The sequence below is a fragment of the Trachypithecus francoisi genome, unplaced genomic scaffold, assembly GCF_009764315.1.
Source record: "Trachypithecus francoisi isolate TF-2019V2 unplaced genomic scaffold, Tfra_2.0 Lachesis_group6, whole genome shotgun sequence".
NCBI classification, from domain to species: domain Eukaryota; kingdom Metazoa; phylum Chordata; class Mammalia; order Primates; family Cercopithecidae; genus Trachypithecus; species Trachypithecus francoisi.
Genome location: NW_022681471.1, coordinates 97,099,506 through 97,118,671, shown reverse-complemented (window position 1 = coordinate 97,118,671; position 19,166 = coordinate 97,099,506). Strand labels below are relative to the sequence as shown.

Genomic DNA, 19,166 nt, shown 5'->3' with positions numbered 1-19,166 from the left:
GGAAAATCAGATGACTATATATGTTAAGGGTTATTTATGAGCTCCTTATTCTATCCCATTGGTGTATATACCTGTTCTTACGCAGTATAGTTTCACAGTAAGTTTTGAAATCAGTAAGTAGGAGCCCTCCCAACATTGTTCTCCTTTTTCAAGATTGTTTTGGCTAGTGGAGAGGTGGAGGGGAAACTCCTTATCTGTATGAATTTTAGCATCATCTTGTCATTTTCTGCAAAAAAAAAAAAAAAAAAAAAGCCTGCTGGGATTTTGATAGGGATTGCATTGACTCTGTAGATCAATTTGAGAAGTATTGCTATCTCAATAGTATTATGTCTTTTAATCCTTGAATATGGGATTTTTTCCATTTATTTCAGTCTTTAATGTTTTTCAATGATCTGTAGTTTTCAATGTACAAATCTTGCATGTCTTTTGTTAAATAGATTTTTAACTTTATTGATTTTGATGCTATTGTAATGGAATTTTAACTTAATTTTCAGATTGTTTATTGCTAGTGTGTAAAACTATAACTGATGTTTAAATATTGATCTTATATCCTGCAGTTTCCAGAACTTGCTTATTGGCTTTATTAGTTTTTATTTATAGTGGATTTCCCAAGATTTTCTCTATATAAAATCATGTCATGTGAAAGTAGCGATAGTTTAATTGTTCCTTTCTTATCTGGATGTCTTTCATTTCTTTTCCGGCTAGAACTGCAAGTACAATATTGAACAGAATTGGTGAGAGGGGACAATCCTTGTTAAAGGTGCACTTTTGATAGGGTTAAAAGACCAGTGTTCAACACTTTCCAATCCTGACCTTGGGCAAATCATTTACCCTTTCTGTTTCCTTATCTAAAATCGAAGATAGCAGCCTACAGTGTACACGAGTGGTCGTGTCTACTTTCTAGAAGCCCATGAGCTAGTGGGTAAGCAAATGATTCATGGAAATAATTACAAAAACAAGGTAACATATGCTAAGAGTTATTAGGGCTATGAATGATGTATCTTGGATACCCTATTAGATAATTTTGTGGTGAAAAATGTGTAAACAATCTAGTGCTAAATAGAGAAATGGTTTAAAAATTTAAGATACCAATAACTTGCTTTCACTGTCACCTAAATTAGTTTGGTTCCATTTTTAACAGTCTTTTATTACAAACTGATATAATCATAGCATAACTAAATTCAACCCTGTTCTCTAAAAATAGATCTCGTTTTGTAAGGTTTTACTATGATTTTGCATGCCATTTGATGTCCACAGGTAGTTTTTAATTCAAAAGGAAATCTGTAAATTAGGAACTGTTAATTTCCTCTTCATTTGGGCATCCTAGGTAGACTGTATAGAATTGTTCCAAGCACCCCATTAATTTGAGATTAGCCTAAGTTTTTCCTACGCCTGCACTTTGGAACATAAACATGTAGAAAATAGTCCATGACACAGCGGATGGGTTCATAAGTTTCTTCCGGGTTCTAACACTGAATCGTGCTGATGATCTGGCAATGGAGGCTAATCTTGCCACATCAAGTACGGCCTATTCGCTAAGCCGTCTGGGGTACTTTATAATTTTTTTCTTTGCTGGTATGTTTGAAAGGCTCCTATGGCCAACAAGGTAGTCTCTCCCGTCAGTTACGCTGTGAGGACGCCTAAACGCTTTCAAGTACTGATGCTGCATGATCGTGTGAAAGTGTTTCTCAGAGCACCTCCCTCGCGGGGTGGGGAAAAGGACCTCACTCCCCACGCCCCCTCCTTCCGCTGCAGGAGATAGCCACACCTTCCCCCTATCGGCGCCAAGCAGGTGGCCAGGCCCTCGGGACCTCGCGCCCCCGCAGCCCAGTGGTCCGGCCAGCTCGTGCGTCACGTGACGCGGGTCAGCTGCGCCGCCAGGACCTCCAGGCACCGCGGCGGCGACAGCCCAGCGCGTGGTCTCGGGATCTCATCTTTCCGCACCCCTCCCCCCACGATCCCGGAAAAGGGGGAGGCCGGTGACGTCATCATCCGGGTTCTTGTCGGTGGGGCCACGGTTCACAATGGAACAAAAACAAGCGGCCAGAGTCAAACTGTGAGCGACGCGGCTGCGGCTCACGCGATTAACCCCGTCGTGACCGCACACCCCGCCAGTCCCTGCCGCCCAGCCCCTCCGGCGTGGTGTGCCAGATCTTTTCGGGCCTCCCTTCCCCAACTTCGGTCCTAGAGCCACCTCTGCCCTCGTCCCGCTCCTGAGCCGAGGGGCGTGGAACAGGATTTCTGGCGGTAGCACGACCCTGAAGGGGCCAGCCGGAAGAAACGGTACTGCGCGAACAATCTTTACCGCATTGTCTTCCCCTCCCCCACCCTAGCTCTCCGCGTTCCCAGCGGCTCGCGCCCAAGCCCGGCCCCCTCGGCGGCTCGCGCTGCTCTCCCAGCCTTGACGGTCCGGGGTGGAGGGGGGAGAAGAGGGGGCAGCTGAGCGGGAGGGGGCTGGGCAGGAGCAGGGGGAGGCCCGAAAGGAGGGGCCTGAGAGGGGCGGGGTCTGACGGGGGCGGAGAACTTCGGGTCTTGGGCGGCTCTGGGGCTAGTGGGAGTCTGCGCCGCCGCCGCCACCGCTGCTGCCGCCGTCGCCGCTACCGCCGCCGCCACTGGCCGAGCGGTTTTTTTTTTTTTGGTTTGCCGGATCCGCCATATTGACGAGGACGGGCATCCGCGGCTGCGGACGCTAGTCTCCGCCGCCGCCGGAGCCGCAACCTCTCCGCACCCGGCCCCGTAAGGGCCTCTGCCGTGCCGAGCCCCTCCCCGCCTTGCACAGCTCCCGGGCCTCGCGGGAGCCCTCCGCCGCCGCCTCTCTCTCACGGGAGGCGGCCGCCTTAGCGCCCGGTGCTTGGGTCGGCGCCGGGAGCTAGGAGAGAGCTGCTGCAAAGCCACCAGGCCCGGAACGGGGACAGAGGCGGCGACTAGGGGAAGGTGAAGCCGTCGCTGCAGGAGGAGGAGCAGGAGGAGGTGACGCAGGAGAAACGCACCGCCCGAAGCCCGTCTGAGCTCAGCGAGAGCCCCAGCCTGAGGGGAGAAGGGGGAAGAGGGCCGTAGCCGGCCAAGGAGGAGGAGGAGGCGGGCGCGGCGAGGAGCGAGTTCCGGCGCCGGGTGTGCAGCCTTTTGGTTGAGGCGCCCTCAGCCCCGAGCCCGGCCGCCGCAGCCTTTCAATACACTTTGTTGCCGGTCACCCCCGGGCCTGGGATGCACCCAGGGTAGGTCTTGTCCCGGGACCGAGCCCCACCGTCGCCTGCTGCCTCCCGCCTCCACGTGCCCTGGTTTTGAGAAGACGTCTGTGTCGTGCGGTGAGTGGCCAGCTGCACCGTGGCGACGCGCCTTCCCGGGGCCAACAGCTGGATGTGGGTGAGGGGAGGAGGGCGAGGGGGGTGTGCGTGTGTGCGAGCTTCTTCCCTCGGCGGCTGCCGGCCGGGCCAGGGCTTCCCGGTTCCCCCTCCTCCGGCCCGGGCTGGGCGGGCGCGCGAGGCCGTGTTGTGTGTGGAGCTGGTGTCCCGAGAGCGTGTCTTGTGTGTTTTGGACTGTAAGGGAAAATGGCTGACGGCTCCGTCCCTCCCCCTCCTCCCTTCCCGTCCTGTCTGGGGCCGAGTAGGAGGATGGAGTCTCCGGGCGTGGCGGGCAGCCCCCCCGCCGTCCGCACCCGGGGCCCGGGTCGGTTTAGGGGCTGGCCGCCCCCGGCCGGGCGGCCGCTTTCCTACCTGGTCTGGTTCCACTTGACACCAAACGCCATTACTGAGGTGGAGTGATTTGGAGTCGGGGAGCTAGGCCTCGGCTACGCCTGGCTATCAGGCCTGACGACTTGTCCGCCTCCCCCCACCCTCCCGCGATAACCCGCAGTTTCTCCCCGGCCCTGGGCTCCTGGAGTCGGAGCTGGGTTATCGGCCTCCTACTCTTCCTTAGCCCCGCTTAATTTGCAGAGGGCCAAAGCCGTGAAAGGGGTTTTTGAGTGCAGAAATCGCTTCCAAGCTAGCTTGGACCTATTATCTTTCTATTTTTAACTGTTTCTGCAAATATTAGCATGTGCGAGTTTATTAGTGATCAGATCTTCAGATTCTTGTGACGTGAGGCTTAGGGTTGGATAAATGGCTGATTTTTCATTCATTGTGAAATAAGTTAAAGAGTTATAGAGCAGGTGTGTAGATGGCTTCTTCAATTATTTGTGTGGATTTCTGTAGCGACTAGAACTTACACGAGAATTTGCAAAATTTCTAGTAGAACCTGCTTAAATTAAGCATGTTATTTTTTGGAAGTTCCATAGTTATAACGTTAATTGAATTTACACGGTGCAGTTTACAGGTGTATATAATTGTTTCAGATTGTCTTTTAGTTTAAGCAAGTTGTAGGTATAGATTATTCATACTTTATTTTTCGGCGAGAGAAGTATGTGTGCCGCTCTTGTACCTGGAAACCCATGAGTCCCTAAATCTACCTAACGTATGTATACTTTCACTTTTGAGGGGAATAATTTGGGGTGCATTGATTAGGAAACTTTCCAGCAGGTACTTAACCCTCTCGGAGCTAATTACCTTAGGAAAGAACTCCTTCACCATGACTAGCGTGGCTGGTTAGTACACTTGAACTTAAAAATAGAGACTACAAACTCTCCTTTAGATCTCGCTGGTCTTCTAATTCGCTGGGCTGCCATTTTGGTTTCAGCAAATGCCTTCAAATTCTTGAAGAATTATGTATTAAATATGAAAAAGTGTCAACATTCTTTTTCTCAATTTTTAAACTAATGTGCTGTGTCATACATCTAACTTTAACCCTTTAAACTTTATCGTTCCAGCGTTTGGGTGGAGTGAAAGCTTGAAGTATTTGGAATTGGTGTTCCACAGGTGAACTCAAAATGTCTTTGGTATTTTACTGTCTTGTTTTCTCTAATTTAAAAATAGGACATTTGGACTATATTAATTATCTCTACCCCTTTTCTTGTATTTTTTTTTTTTTGCATGAACGTGTAACTTGTAATTCTCGTTATCAACGTTCTCATGTTTCTTTTGTTTGCTGACCTTGGTAGTTTCTGAGAATTTCTGGAGGGAGTAATAGCACCAGCAACAGTACGTGTGAGAATCTTAAGTTACTTCAGGAAGGAACTTTGAAGGGCATATTTTACCTTTCACCAGGTTATTGGGGTCTCTAGTTTGGTGTTCCGTAGTCCATGGTTCGCATGGTTTTTTTTTGTTTGTTTGTTTTGTTTTGTCTGTCGCCCTGGCTGGAGTGCAGTGGCACGATCTCGGCTCACTGCAACGTCCACCTCCCGGGTTCAAGGGATTCTCCTGCTTCAGCCTCCCGAGTAGCTGGGACTACACGCGCGTGCCATCACACCCGGCTAATTTTTTGTATTTTCAGTAGAGACGGGGTTTCACCGTGTTAGCCAGGATGGCCTCGATCTCCTGACCTCGTGATCCGCCCGCCTCGGCCTCCCAGTTCTCATGTTTTATCTATGGAATGCTCAAGTAGGATTTATTTTAGATCTTTTTTCTTGCAGAGTCTTGTTTTTAATGTCTTAAGATATGAGATTTCTTTGCTATCTTCTCAGATTTTTCTTTGACATGGTGGTAATATAATGCAGCTTATGGTTTTGAAATGGATGTTTGTCGTGAATTTGCCAATCATCCAGTTCTTGATTAGTTGGTCACACAACAAGCGTCTTTTAGCTTATTTTTATTTAATAAGATCAATTTCTAACGTTTTAGTTTCAAAATTTTAGTATTAAAACCAATCTTTGTTTAAAACAGATTTAAGAATTCGTTATTTGAAATATCTAGCAGTGTGTGTTAATGGGTTAGTGTTTTTGTAAGTCTTTTGGGCAATGAAGGTGAGGGGGCTCTTATCCTGAGATTGAGTGAGTTGGTTTTTATTCTGAAAGAACGTTATTACTTTTTATGGTAGCCTACATTATGTTTCCCCTCTTGTAGGTATGTTTTCTGAGTCTTGAATCGTTTTTCTCTTTTTTCAAAAAGGGAAAAAAACGTGTTTTAGTTTTCATTTGGTTCTTTTTGGAGCTGTATTTTTGAAAGCCATCCTATTTATTGCTAAGTTCTTGTATTATTTTAACATAGAGTCTAACGTTAATATTTGGGAAAGAGTTGATGCATTGGACCTCAACCCTGACTGGACATGAGAATCACTGGGCCTGGTTAAAAAACAAGAACAACAATAAAAAAAACTGATCCCTGGGTTTCACCCCCAGAGACTGATTAATTGGTCTGATATGGGGCCTGGGCAAAGGTATATTTTAAAAGCATTGTGGATGATTCTTACATGCATTTGGGAGTTGAAAACCACTGGGCTACTGTTTTTATCATCTTGTTAGAACTTTCAAGTGGATAAATAAGAAAATGGATTTTTTTCTCAATTGTTTTCAGTTATTAGCATGATTATCATTTGAGCGTTAATTATCTGTCAGCACTGTTAAGCATTTTCCATTTATTGCCTTATGGAGATGGGTCTGAGGTCTGTCAGGTTCAACCAGTGTGGTGCTTCAACTACTGTGCCATGTTAGTGAAATGACACTGATTGCTATTTTTAAAAAAGCATTTAGAGCTTTTGGGTTGTTTCTTGTACCAGAGTAGGTTTAGATATAGTTTAGTTTTTAAGACTATCAAGATAGTCTCCAATTTGATAAATACCTTGGTTGCCCAAGGGATATGTTAAAAGCTATATGGCAAATAGGTTTCTCCCTTTCCATATATCTTCCAGCATGCTCAGGGTGATAGTTTAGTTGGTGAGTATGAGAAAATATTACACAACATTCCTAAAAGGTGTAGAAACTATGCGTTTGTCTCCTAGTAATTTATTTAAATGATCTCATAAATGACCATTTAGTATCACATGAAATTCTGTTATCTCCGTTTGAGAATTTAGAGTTTTATTTGTCTTAGTCAAAATCGGTTTGATTTTGATTAAGCGTTTTGAATTTTGTGTTGTTTTGGGATTGATATATAATTGTTTTATGGAATGAATGAAATAACAGTAACAGACATTTATTTGGAGTTTCTGTCTCTTAATCCGCTTGGTCCATTGGACCAAATTCTGCATGGTGGGGGGATGGCAGCAGGGAAGCCTATAGGAGTTCAGGATCTATGAGTTTTTTTTTTTTTTTTTGAGATAGATTCTCGCTCTGTCACTGAGGCTCGAGTGGTCACGGTTCACTGCAGCCTCGACCTCTCCTGGGCTCAGGTGATCCTCTCACCTTAGCCTCCTGAGTAGCCGGGACTACAGGTGCTCGCCACCATGCCTGGCTATTTGTATTTTTTTTTTTTTTGTCTTTTGTAGAGATGAGATTTTGCCATATTGCCCAAGCTGGTCTTGAACTCCTGGGCTCAAGCGATCTGCCCACCTGGGCCTGGCAAAGTGTTAGGATTCCAGGCATGAGCCACTGGGCCTGGCCCTATGAGCATTCTTAGTGTGACACAAGATTCCCCAAAGATCTTTTTGTTAAATTATATCATAGAAAATGGGACTCCAGGGATCGTGAAAAAAGTTGATGTAATTGTTATAAGGAGAAAAGACTTAAAACTTCTAACACTTACCTATATTGGGCATTGAATTTATCATTTAGTTATTGTGGATTATAAAGTGATGACCATTGTAATATACTTTTAAGGAATAACTTGTGAAAAAGTATATTGTTAGGATGAGATCGCTTACCTAAAATTTATTCTTCAAACATACCCATGCTAAATCTTGGTGGCTTCAATATGTGTAAACACACATACCTTATGTTTGGCAACAAATGGATTTTCAGTTTTATTCTCAGTCACTGCCTAACAAGGATTTTCTACCACCTCTGTGTACCAGTCATCTGTGGAGCTTTTTCAAAATATGTATTTGCTCTACAGGTGAGTCTGATGTGTAACCAGGGTTTTTTTTGCCATCCCTTTTAGGGAAGGGGAGATCTGAGACCCTTTGCATGTGTTCCACCGTTAGGCAGTAGTACTCTTGCTTGAGTTTCGTTTTGTTAGTCACACAGTCAGAAATTACGGACTGAAACACAGACATGCAGTGAAAAGCTCAAACACTAGAAGAGAGAGGGATTCCGCACTCAAACGTAGAATATACAGTATATTTGCACATACATATCAAATTTATTGTCACTTAGCACCTTCTCAGTGTTACGGTTCCAACTCTACTATAAACATTAATATCTGTTAAGATATTTGTTTCCTTTTTAATCCATTCAACAAATACTTATGGGGCATCTGCTATGTGCTAGGCGCTGTTCTAGATATTACTGTTGTCTAGAAGCTAACATGCGAAGTGAGGTGGGCTGGACTAGCTGATCTCTAAAGTCTTTAGTGCTAATTTTCTGGCATTCTTTTATGTACCTCAGGAGAGATTGGATTAAGTTGTTATTAAAAAAAAGACTTTGTTATGGTATATGCCAATTGAATTTTTTGTCACTTTAAATAGAATTTCATTCTGAACTCCAGTTTTCTCCAGTGAGCCCAAATGTCAGGTATAGTAGAAATAGGTTCTTTTGAAATTCTTGGCATACTGGCTTTAGGAATAGCTGTACTTCTGATGCTGTTAATTTTTGACTGGAAATTACATACTCTGGTGTCACCCCTTACTCCTGCCATTCCTTAGCTGTATTGATGCTCTATCATCTCTGCACAGCGTGTTTTTCTATTTAATTTACTTTGTTTAGGTGTTTTGATTAGTTTTGTCCTTCAAATTCTATCTTTAAGGTTAGTGGCTTTCATTCTAAGTCACTGATATATCCTTAGCACCTAGAAAGTGCCTGGCATACAGACATTTAGTAACTGTTGGATGAACATAGTTTATCATATTCTTGCTATTTTACATATTTTTTCTAATTCTTTTTACTACTTGGAGTCATTTGTCTTACTAATCCCATTACAGCGAGGAGTCCTGGAAGAGATCTCAGTTCTTTCTAGTCAGACCCTTCATTTTTCAGATGAGAAAAATGGCTCAAAGAGGTGAAAGGTGAAGTAACTTGACCAGATAGTATGCCATAGACTACCTTCTTTATGCAACTATTTCTATATCTGTCAAATCACATTAATTATTAAATTCTCTGTAGTCACTCATAACATTAACATTAAATTGTCTCTCTGGTAATGGATAATAAGGTCAGGGATTCTGTCCTTTACCTTTGTGTATTACAGAGCACCTAGAATAATACTGTTTATAATAACCATTTGATTACCTGAATGGGAAAATCTGGGGCAGTATTAACTTGCACTACCTCCAGCCTCTTGTACAGAATTGATGCATCTTCATTTTATGGCACCCTATAGTTTATTCTTATTAATCATGTGAGCTTTGAACATGTTCGACCCATGTTAGTCAACCATAATCAAAGGAATTGTTTTCCTTGGATGAGTTTGAGCTGGTGATCTTGGATATTAGATCCCGTCTTCTACAGAGGCTGTGAATTGGGTGGAAAGGAAAAAGGGAGTTTTGAAGCCTCCTGTTAGTATCCTTTATGTTCATTTTATTCCTGCTGACTTTGGTGGCTATTGAGAGTTATAAATTGAGGCTGTTGGTTACATCTCTCATTTCTGGTCTTTTCTGTTAACTGGTTACTTAGAAGTCCTAAGGCTGCTCATTATTAACTTGGACCCCAGAGAGCGTGGAAGTCACCGTATGGTATTGGACCCATTTCTGCCTAACAGTGTTTTCTCTGTGGTCGAGGTGTAGTGTACAAAGTTTTGGTTGCTCTGCTTGGTAACATCTCGAGTTCAGAGCAGGGATCAGTAAACTTTTTCTGTAAAGGGCCTCATAGTAAATACTTTGGATTTGTGGGCTAAGAGGCAAAATTGAGGACATTGGGTAAATTTTTTATTGGTGAAATAAAAAATATAATTAAATACAATTATGTATAACTTAGGTCTAATGAGAAAAGCAGTTTGGTGTGTGTGTGTGGAGGGGAGGTAATACAGTATTTTGCTTTATTGGGTAAAGTTGAGTGTTCCCTGTCATCAAATTGAGTGCAAATGTTCTGTGTGAAATCCATTCTTAGCTTGCGAGCTGTACAAAAACAGAAGGCTGGAATTGGTCTGTTAACCATATTTTGCCAGCCCCTAGTTAAGAGCAGCGATTTTTTTTTTTTTTAAGAGAGGGGGTCTCGCTGTCACTGAGGCTGGAGTGTGGTGGCACAATCATAGCTCATTGTAGCCTGGAATTCTGGGTTCAAGCCATCCTCGCACCTCAGCCTACCGAGTAAGTAGGACCGCAAGCTTACACCACCTCACCTGGTTAATTTTTGGTAGAGAACGGGTTTTGTTGTGTTTCCCAGGCTAGTCTCAAACTCTTGGCCTCAAGTGATCCTCCTGTTTTGACCTGCCAGTGTTGCTGGGATTATAGGCCTGAGCCACTGTGCTCGACTTCCTATTTGATACACTATATGTTAACAACTCTTATGTTAACAACTCTGAATCTCCTTTCCTTAAGTCGGGTTCAGACTTCTGTACATTAGCTGATGAAAGGGTTTCTTTTTATTGCAAGGTGGTATTGCCTGAGAATAGTTTGGTTTCAGCAGCTTTGCTGTGTTTGTACAGCAGTGTCTTGCGTTTATGTGCAAGTTGAGAGGTATTTTGCCCTTTTATAAGAATGAGTGGAAAACAAAAATAAACGGCGCGATCTTGGCTCACCGCAACCTCCGCCTCCTGGGTTCAAGTGATTCTCCTGCCTCAGCCTCCCTAGTAGCTGGGATTACAGTCATGCGCCACCACACATGGCTAATTTTGTGTTTTTAGTAGAGACGGGGTTTCTCCATCTTGGTCAGGCTGATCTTGAACTCCCGACCTCAGGTGATCTGCCTGCCTCGGCCTCCCAAAGTGCTGGGATTACAGGCGTGAGCCATCATGCCCAGCCTACCTGGAGGTCTTAAATATCCTTGAGACAGAGGGAACTGGTTAGGGATATGAATCTTAAACCTTACTGGATTAAGTTGTGCTTGGTGGTTGGTTAGTTGGCTTTATTCAAATAGTGAATGAAATAATTAGAATGAAATAGGAATTAAGTGTGGCAAATGTATGATGAAGTTTAGAAATAAAATTTTCTGTACTCTGTGAGTGGGAAAATCCCCTAAAAACATGTGACTGTTGTTTTTGAAATTTTTGACTTCTCTCACATTTTGGGGAATGTGAAAGGATACTGGCTATGTACAGCATTTGTCCAGACTTTTGAAAATATAGAAAATCTCATTTACTCAATTAGTGTGTATATTATCTGTTTACTGTGTTCTTTGTAGATATAATTAATTATCCAGGATTCTTAAGAGTTGACTTGGAGCATGCTGAGCTGAGGCAAGAGGGATTGTGGGGCCAGACTGAGTGGTGGAGTAGGAACCTACTGTAGTGCCTACGGGTGTATTTCTTTTCTCTTTTGAAATGGAGTTTCACTGTTGTTGCCCAGGCTAGAGTACAATGGCATGATCTCGACTCACTGCAACCTCCGCCTCCCAGGTTCAAGTGATTCTCCAGCCTCAACCTCGTGAGTAGCTGGGATTACAGGTGGGTGCCACTATACCCGGCTAATTTTGTATTTTTAGTAGAGATGGGGTTTCACCATTTTGGCCAGGCTGGTCTCGAACTCCTGACCTCAGGTGATCCACCCACCTCGTCCTCCCAGAGTGCTGGGATTACAGCTGTGAGCCACCATGCCCGGCATGTTTCTTGTCTGATGTCAGTGCATATCATTATCTGAGCCATGTCAATATCAGCTGAAGATTGCTTTGTTATCCTCGGTGCATTATGGGAAGGAGAATCATGTCAGTGTTACCTTACTGTGATTGAACTGAATTCATTCATTTAATGTAGATTGAGTTAGTATGCCTTATCCATAATATTTGGGATCAGAAGTGTGCCCGATTTTGTAATTTTTCCCCCAGATTTTGGAATATTACTTGTGGGTGAGTGAAAATTCAAAATCCGAAATTTGAGGCCAGGCGCGGTGGCTCACCCCTGTAATCCCAGCACTGTGGGAGGCTGAGGTGGGCAGATCACTTGAGGTCAGGAGTTCGAGACCAGCCTGGCCAATATGGTGAGACCCCGTCTCTACTAAAAATATAAAAGTGAGCTAGGTGTGGTGGTGTGCACCTGTAATCCCAGCTACTCAGGAGGCTGAGGCTGGAGAATCCCTTGAACCCGGGAGGTGGAGGTTGCAGTGAACCCAGATCGCGGTACTGTGCTCCATCCAGCCTGGGTGATAGAGCGAGACTCCATCTCAAAAAACAAAAAAAAAGTTCAGATTTTGGAGCGTTTTGGATTCCACATTTTTCAGATAAGGGATGCTCAACCTGTGCCATTTTAGTCACCAGAGGGTATATGAAGATGATTCTCTACTTTCAAGGCTCTGAAGATGGTGAGCCAGACAATTATACAGTGCAATTACAGCTGTATTAAATGGAGGTGTGAAAAGTGTAGTAGGAGAGATGGAGAAATCATTGTTTGGCACTGGATAAGGTCCTCAGAGATGTACTTTAGATTTAGATCAGAGCAGGGACTTCCGGGCAGAGGGAGCAACTTGAGATGAGGCAGGGTTTTTTAACCTTGACACTACTGACAGTTTGGTCCAGATAATTCTTTTTTGTGAGGTGCTGTCCTACTCAGCCCTGGCTTCTACCCACAAGATGCCAGTGGTATAGCCCCCCCCCATGTCTTCAGACATTGCCAATTGTTCCCTAGGGGCAACATTGAGAACCATTATTTGACATGGAGCAATGAAAGTGTGGAAATATAATGTTTTCAGAGTAAGAACTAGTAGTAGAGTGTGGAAGGAACACTAGAGATACTGGGAGGGGAGGGGTTATGGGAGATGGGACTGAAAGGTAGTTTGAAGCTAAAATCACAAGGGGTGACCTTGAGTGCCATGTTAGTACATTTGCCTTTTACTGTTAAGGTAATGAGAGATGTACTTTCAAGTTTAAGTGAAAAGAGACATTAGATTTGTGTTTGTTTTTGAAAGATAATTCTGATGGCATTCGTGGCAGATATGTTGGAGAGTTGGGTCTCAGGGGATTCAGATGGTATTTTAACCGTCCTTGTGAAAGATAAGAAATAATGATTAGGGAAAAGGAAGGAGATCAATGGGGTGCTCCCATGGTATGAGGGAGGTGCTGCTAATTTGAGTTTCGCTTTTCTGCCACAGAATGGAGTACTGAGCTAAAAAGCAGAACACCTCTATTGTCTTCCCTTTCAGCTTTTCCTGCCACCTCCCAATTCCCTTTCCTCACTGAGAGCTGCTGTCTGTTGAGATCTGTTGAAAGGTCATCGAGAGAAAGGAATCTGGGTTACAGAATGACTACTCTCCCAATGTGGTTCCTTAAACAGTGGATTATCAAAGCAAAAGTGTCATCGTCCCCCCGCACTCTCCTCTCCCCTCCCCGTAAGGGGTTAGACTCTAGCATCCAGATAGCATTAATTGTAGCCTCTCCTTGGTGTGTGTAGATGTTATGTTGCCTTAAAATACTTTGACATAATCTGATCGTTTAAATAATTGTAATGATTTAATTGCTTCCTATTTTGGAGGTTAGCTTTATTTTAAGTGAGAATGTAGTCAGTGGAAGGGTACTGGACTTGGAGTCACAAGATCTGTGTTTTATTTATTTTTTTTTATTGATTTTTTGAGACAGAGTTTCACTCTGCTGCCCAGGCTGGAGTTTAGTGGTGCGATCTCAGCTCACTGCAACGTGTGCCTCCCGGGTTCAAGCGATTCTCCTGCCTCTGCCTCTCAAGTAGCTGGGATTACAGGCACCACCACCCACGGCTAATTTTTTTATTTTTTGTAGAGACGGGATTTCACTGTGTTGGCCAGGCTGGTCTCAAACTCCTGACCTCAGTTGATTAGCCTGCCTTGGTTCCCCAAAGTGCTGGAATTACAGGCGTGAGCCTGGTCGAGAGCTGTGCTTTAGTTCCACTTACCCAACTCCCTGTGTTAAATCACTTAGCTAACCTCTTGGGTCTTCATGACTCTGTAAAACCAAGATGTTGAACAAGAGGTGAGTTTACTACTTTTTTAAGTTCTTACATTTTATCTTTATTCCTAGAGATGTGGAAAAATCTGTAGTCTAGAGAAGAGAAATTGTCAAGTAAAGGAAAATAAAAAAGGTAAAAACACGTTAATGGGTTTAGGAGTTGGTTATATTCCTCCATTTACTTGTCAATCCGACAACTTGAATGTCTGCTCCCCCTTGTTTCTCCTTTGTGTGGTCTGAAGGGCTTTATTTTATTTAGAACCCTGTGGGTTAATTGTCCTTGGCCCACAGCTTGTACTGTGAATTTAGGGACCATAGACTTTGTAGCCAGGGGTATAATTTCTTTGTTGGCAGAGCAACTTAAAGTTTGGTTAAGTTTTCATCTGCAGTCTAGCTTGAGCTTTAATAACATAACTGTTGCTAAAAAGTGGTATAGCCTGCTAGGGGAAATAATATTTAGGGGAAAATTATTTTTTCTGAATTGAGGATGAAAATACACAGATAAATACAGTAACAGTGATTTTTATCTGGCACAGATGGTTTCAGAGAAAATGTTGATACCTCATTTCTTATTACTGTAAGAGAACTAGCAAAAGAAGCTTATTTTTATTGTGTTTCTTAGGTGAGTCGTTCTCAGACTTCTTGCTCTCAGGATGCTTTTATACTCTTAAATTATTGAAGACCCCAAAGAGTTTTTGTTTATGTGGGGTTACAGCCATTGATTATTTACTGTATTAGAAATGAAAACAGACATTTAATGAAGTTGTGTATGCTTTTAAAAGTAACAAAACCCACTGCAGGTCAATGTAGATAATATTTTTATGAAAAATAACTTTTCCAGAACAAAAATTAGTGAGAAGAGAGGCATTAGTTTACATGTTTTACAAATCTCATATCTAGCTTAATAGAAGACAACTGGATTCCCTGCCCCCTCCTGCCTTCAATCTATTGCAATTTAATACATTATATAGCCTTTGGAAGAACTCCATAGTACACTTGAGAAAGAATGACAGTGAAAGTGCAAGTAAAGTCTTATGAAAACAATTTTGACTCTGACCTCTTGAAAGGGTCTCAGGGAACCAGTGTCTTGGACTGCCAAGAGAAGTTGTGATGTTATCTTTTGGGTGACTTATCTACTGTAAATTTTACTTTAACTGAGATCTATGACTTACAGTAAAATGCACAAATATTAGATTGTATAGCTTGATAAATTTTTAGAAAATACATACATCTGTGTAGTCATTCAGATCAGGATATAGAATATTTGCAGCACCCTGTAAGGTTCCCTTATGCCTCTACCTCCTCCCCGTAAAACCCCAAATACCCTGACCTCTGTCTTTTATTTTTTTTTTTTTTTCTTGAGATGGAGTCTCGCTGTTGCCCAGGCTGGAGTGCAGTGGCGTGATCTTGGCTCATTGCAAGCTCCGCCTCCCGGGTTCACGCCATTCTCCTGCCTCAGCTTCCAGACTAGCTGGGACTACAAGTGCCTGCCACCACGCCTGGCTAATTTTTGTATTTTTAGTAGAGACAGGAGTTTCGCCATGTTGGCCAGGCTAGTCTTGAACTCCTGACCTCAAGTGATCTGGCCGCCTCGGCCTCACAAAGTTCAGGGATTACAGGCGTGAGCTACTGTGCCCGGCCTGACCTCTCTATTTTTTAATGAATGTTATGCCTATTTTTAACTTCAGATAAATGGAGTAATACACTATATACTCTTGTATCTGGCTACTTTTGCTGAACACATGATCACTAACTTTGTCTTTTTGAGATGGAGTCTTGCTCTGTTGCCCAAGCTGGAGTGCAGTGGCGCGAGCTTGGCTCACTGCAGCCTCTGCCTCCCGGGTTCAGGCGATTCTCCTGTTTCAGCCTCCCGAGTAGCTGGGATTACAGACACCCGCCACCACACCCAGCTAATTTTTGTATTTTTAGTAGAGATGGGGTTTTACCGCATTGGCCAGGCTGGTCTCGAACTGCTGACCTTGGGTGATCGGCCTGCCTCGGCCTCCCAAAGTGCTGGTATTACAGGCATGAGCCACCGTGCCCAGCCAACTTCGTCTTTTTCATTACTATGTAGTATTGTATTACATACATGATTTATTTATCCATTCTGTTGGATTGAGGTGGGGTTTTTTTGTTGTTTTGAGACAGGGTCTTGATCTATCACTCAGACTGGAGTGCAGTGGTGTGATCACAGCTCACTGCAGCCTTGTCCTTGCAGGCTCTAGCGATTCCTCCCACCTCTGCCTCCCGAGTAGCTGGGACCATGGCCACATGGCCACATGCCACAATGCCCAGATAATTGTTTTTTTTTTTTTTTTAATGGAGATAGAGTCTATGTTACTCAGGCTGGTCTCGAGCTCCTGGGCTCCAGGGATCCTCCTGCCTCAGCCTCCCAGAGTGCTGGGATTACAGGTGTGAGCCTCTGTGTCTGGCTGACATTTGAGATTGTTCACAGTGTTTTCACCAATATAAAGAGTGTTGCCATGAACACTTTTGTATATGTCTTTTGGTGGTCTTTTGCTACATATCTAGGATTGGAATTGCTGGTTTATAGGATACATACCTGTTTAGCTTTAGTAGCTACTGCCAAACAGATTTCCCAAGTAGTTTTACCAGTTTTAACTCCTGCTAGCAGTAGGTCGTGTTGCTCTTCCTTATCAACACTTAGTGTTATTATCAGTCAGTGTTTCTAATTTTAGCCATCTTGGTGGCAGTTTAGGAATATCTGGTGGCTTAAATTTGTGTTTGTGTCTAGTGTTTAGAATACTTTCACATGCTCACTGGTCATTTTACTGTTTAACTCTTGCTTACCTATAAAATTTGAAGCTTGGCTAATACGTCTTTTGTAGCTCAAAATCTCCCGTTGAATTAATTTTCTGAAACGAGGCTTTTTAAAAAACTTAATTGGCTGGTCATGGTGGCTCACGCCTGTAATCCCAGCACTTTGGGAGGCCGAGGCAGGTGGATCACAAGGTCAGGAGATCGAGACCATCCTGACGAACATCGTGAAACCCGGTCGCTACTAAAAATACAAAAATTAGCTAGGCATGGTGGCACACGCTTGACTAATCCCTCTTCTGAGAAGCCTTTGATACTTCTCTCTACCTTCTTCTAATTTACTCCCATTCCAAGCTTTTTATTAAGGAAAAATCAAACACACAGATGTAGATAAACTTCCATATGCACATCAATCAGCTTCAACTCATGGCTAGTCTCTTTTTACCTACCCCTTCCATTTTGGTACAAAAACCAGACAGCATTTCATCTTACATATTTCAGTATATCCCAGTCTAGTTTAGATGTTTTTTCCTTGGTGGTCACATTGTGCTGCTCTGTTGTAAATTATAAGTTCAATTTAGTTCTTACTATTACTCTACTTTGTAAACTTCTCCCAGGTAATAATCACTAACAGTTAATACCTGTGTGTGAGGATCTGTGAAATTGCTTCACCTGCATACATTCTTTATATTCCTCACAGCAATTCTAAAAGGTAGATAGATATTACTGTCTCTGTTGTATATGTAAAGAAACCAAGGCACAGAGGTTGAATAACTTGCCCAGCTTGTACACCTAGTTAAGTGGTAGAACAGGAATTCAAACTAAGGCAGTTTTATCTTCAGTCTTTAGTGTTAACCACTGCATTACATAATGTCTGAGTAAATGAGCTCTCTACTGCATATAAGTTCTTTCAGTCGTCCTTTTTAATTAGCATTTTTTCCTTGTTAATTTTGCCTCCTGTCTTGAATTTGCCAACGGCATACAGGTATTATTTGCTCTTTCATAAAATCTAGCTAAAAGGGTCTTTAGCATGCAACTCATTTTATTTTTTACTAAAAAAATTTTTTTTTTTGAGATGGAGTTTCGCTCTTGTTGCCTGGGCTGGAGTGCAATGGCACGATCTTGGCTCACTGCAACCTCTTCCTCCTGGGTTCAAGCGATTCTCCTACCTCAGCCTCCTGAGTAGCTGGGATTACAGGTGCCCACCACCACGCCCAGCTAATTTTTGTATTTTTAGTAGAGATGGGGTTTCACCATGTTGGCCAGGCTTGTCTCCAACTCCTGACCTCAGGTGATCCACCCGCTTCGGCCTCCCAAAGTGCTGGGATTACAGACGTGAGCCACTGCGCCTGGCCAACTCTCCTGTTTTAAAGATGAGCATCCCTTGCTTTTAGCTGTTGTGCTTCTAATTTTATATGTGATACTCTGTCAAAAAATTGCTGACCTCTGGTCTCTTTGTTTAATAATAGTGTCTCTAATTACAGGGAGAAGGTAACACATACTGAATTTAAATATTTTTGGTTTTTATATAGTATATTTTAAATTTTTAATGTTTTCATTTTTGCTTTAACGTTGTATTTGAAAATTTCATTTGCAGTAACTTGATACAGCTTTCACTTTAGATTTTTCTGTTTTGAATATTAGCCCTCATGGTGTTATTTTGAGTGTTCGAATCTTTAGGATTAATTGTGCAAAGATATAAAGACTTTAGAGGAGCCGGCCAGGCACTGTGGCTCACGCCTGTAATCTCAGCACTTTGGGAGGCTGGGGCGGATGGATCACGAGGTCAGGAGTTCGAGAGCAGCCTGGCCAATATGGTGAAACCCCATCTCTACCAAAAATCCAAAAAAAAAAAAAAAAAAGGATTAGCTGGGTGTGGTGGCACATGCCCGTAGTCCCAGCTACTTAGGAGGCTGAGGCAGGAGAATCACTTGGACCCGAGAGGCGGAGGTTGTAGTGAGCACAGAGATCGTACCACTACACTCCAACCTGGGGTGACTGAGCGAGACTCCGTCTCAAAAAAAATAAGTTAAAAAAAAAATAAATAAATAATGACTTTAGAGGATACTTCTCAGATCTTTCTTAATGGAATTGTGTGTATAAAACTATTACAGAAACAACCCAAATGTCCATTATCCATCAAGTGATGATTACATAAATATATAATGGAATATTATCCGTCAATGAAAAGAAATGAAGTACTGATACGTGCTACAACTTGGATGAACTTTGAAAACGTCGTGCTTAAGTGAAAGAAACCAGTCACAAAAGACCTCATACCATATGATACCATTTGTATGAAATGTCCAGAATGGGCAAATTCATAGAGACTGAAAATAGACTAGCATGGGGCCGAGGGAGGTTGGAAGGAAGGGAGAATGCTATTAATGGTATGAAGTTTCTTTTTGGGGGCGATGAAAAAAAT

At 43.1% G+C, this 19,166-nt stretch overlaps 1 protein-coding gene across 1 annotated transcript in view; it reads left to right on the top strand.

Annotated features, from left to right (window-relative positions):
* The first annotated feature begins 2,542 nt into the window (after nt 1-2,542).
* Nucleotides 2,543-19,166, top strand: part of USP9X (ubiquitin specific peptidase 9 X-linked) — a 144,891-nt gene continuing 128,267 nt past the window's right edge. The window contains 1 exon segment of the mRNA XM_033201721.1: nt 2,543-3,305. The gene's annotated coding sequence lies outside the window, so the exon portion shown is untranslated.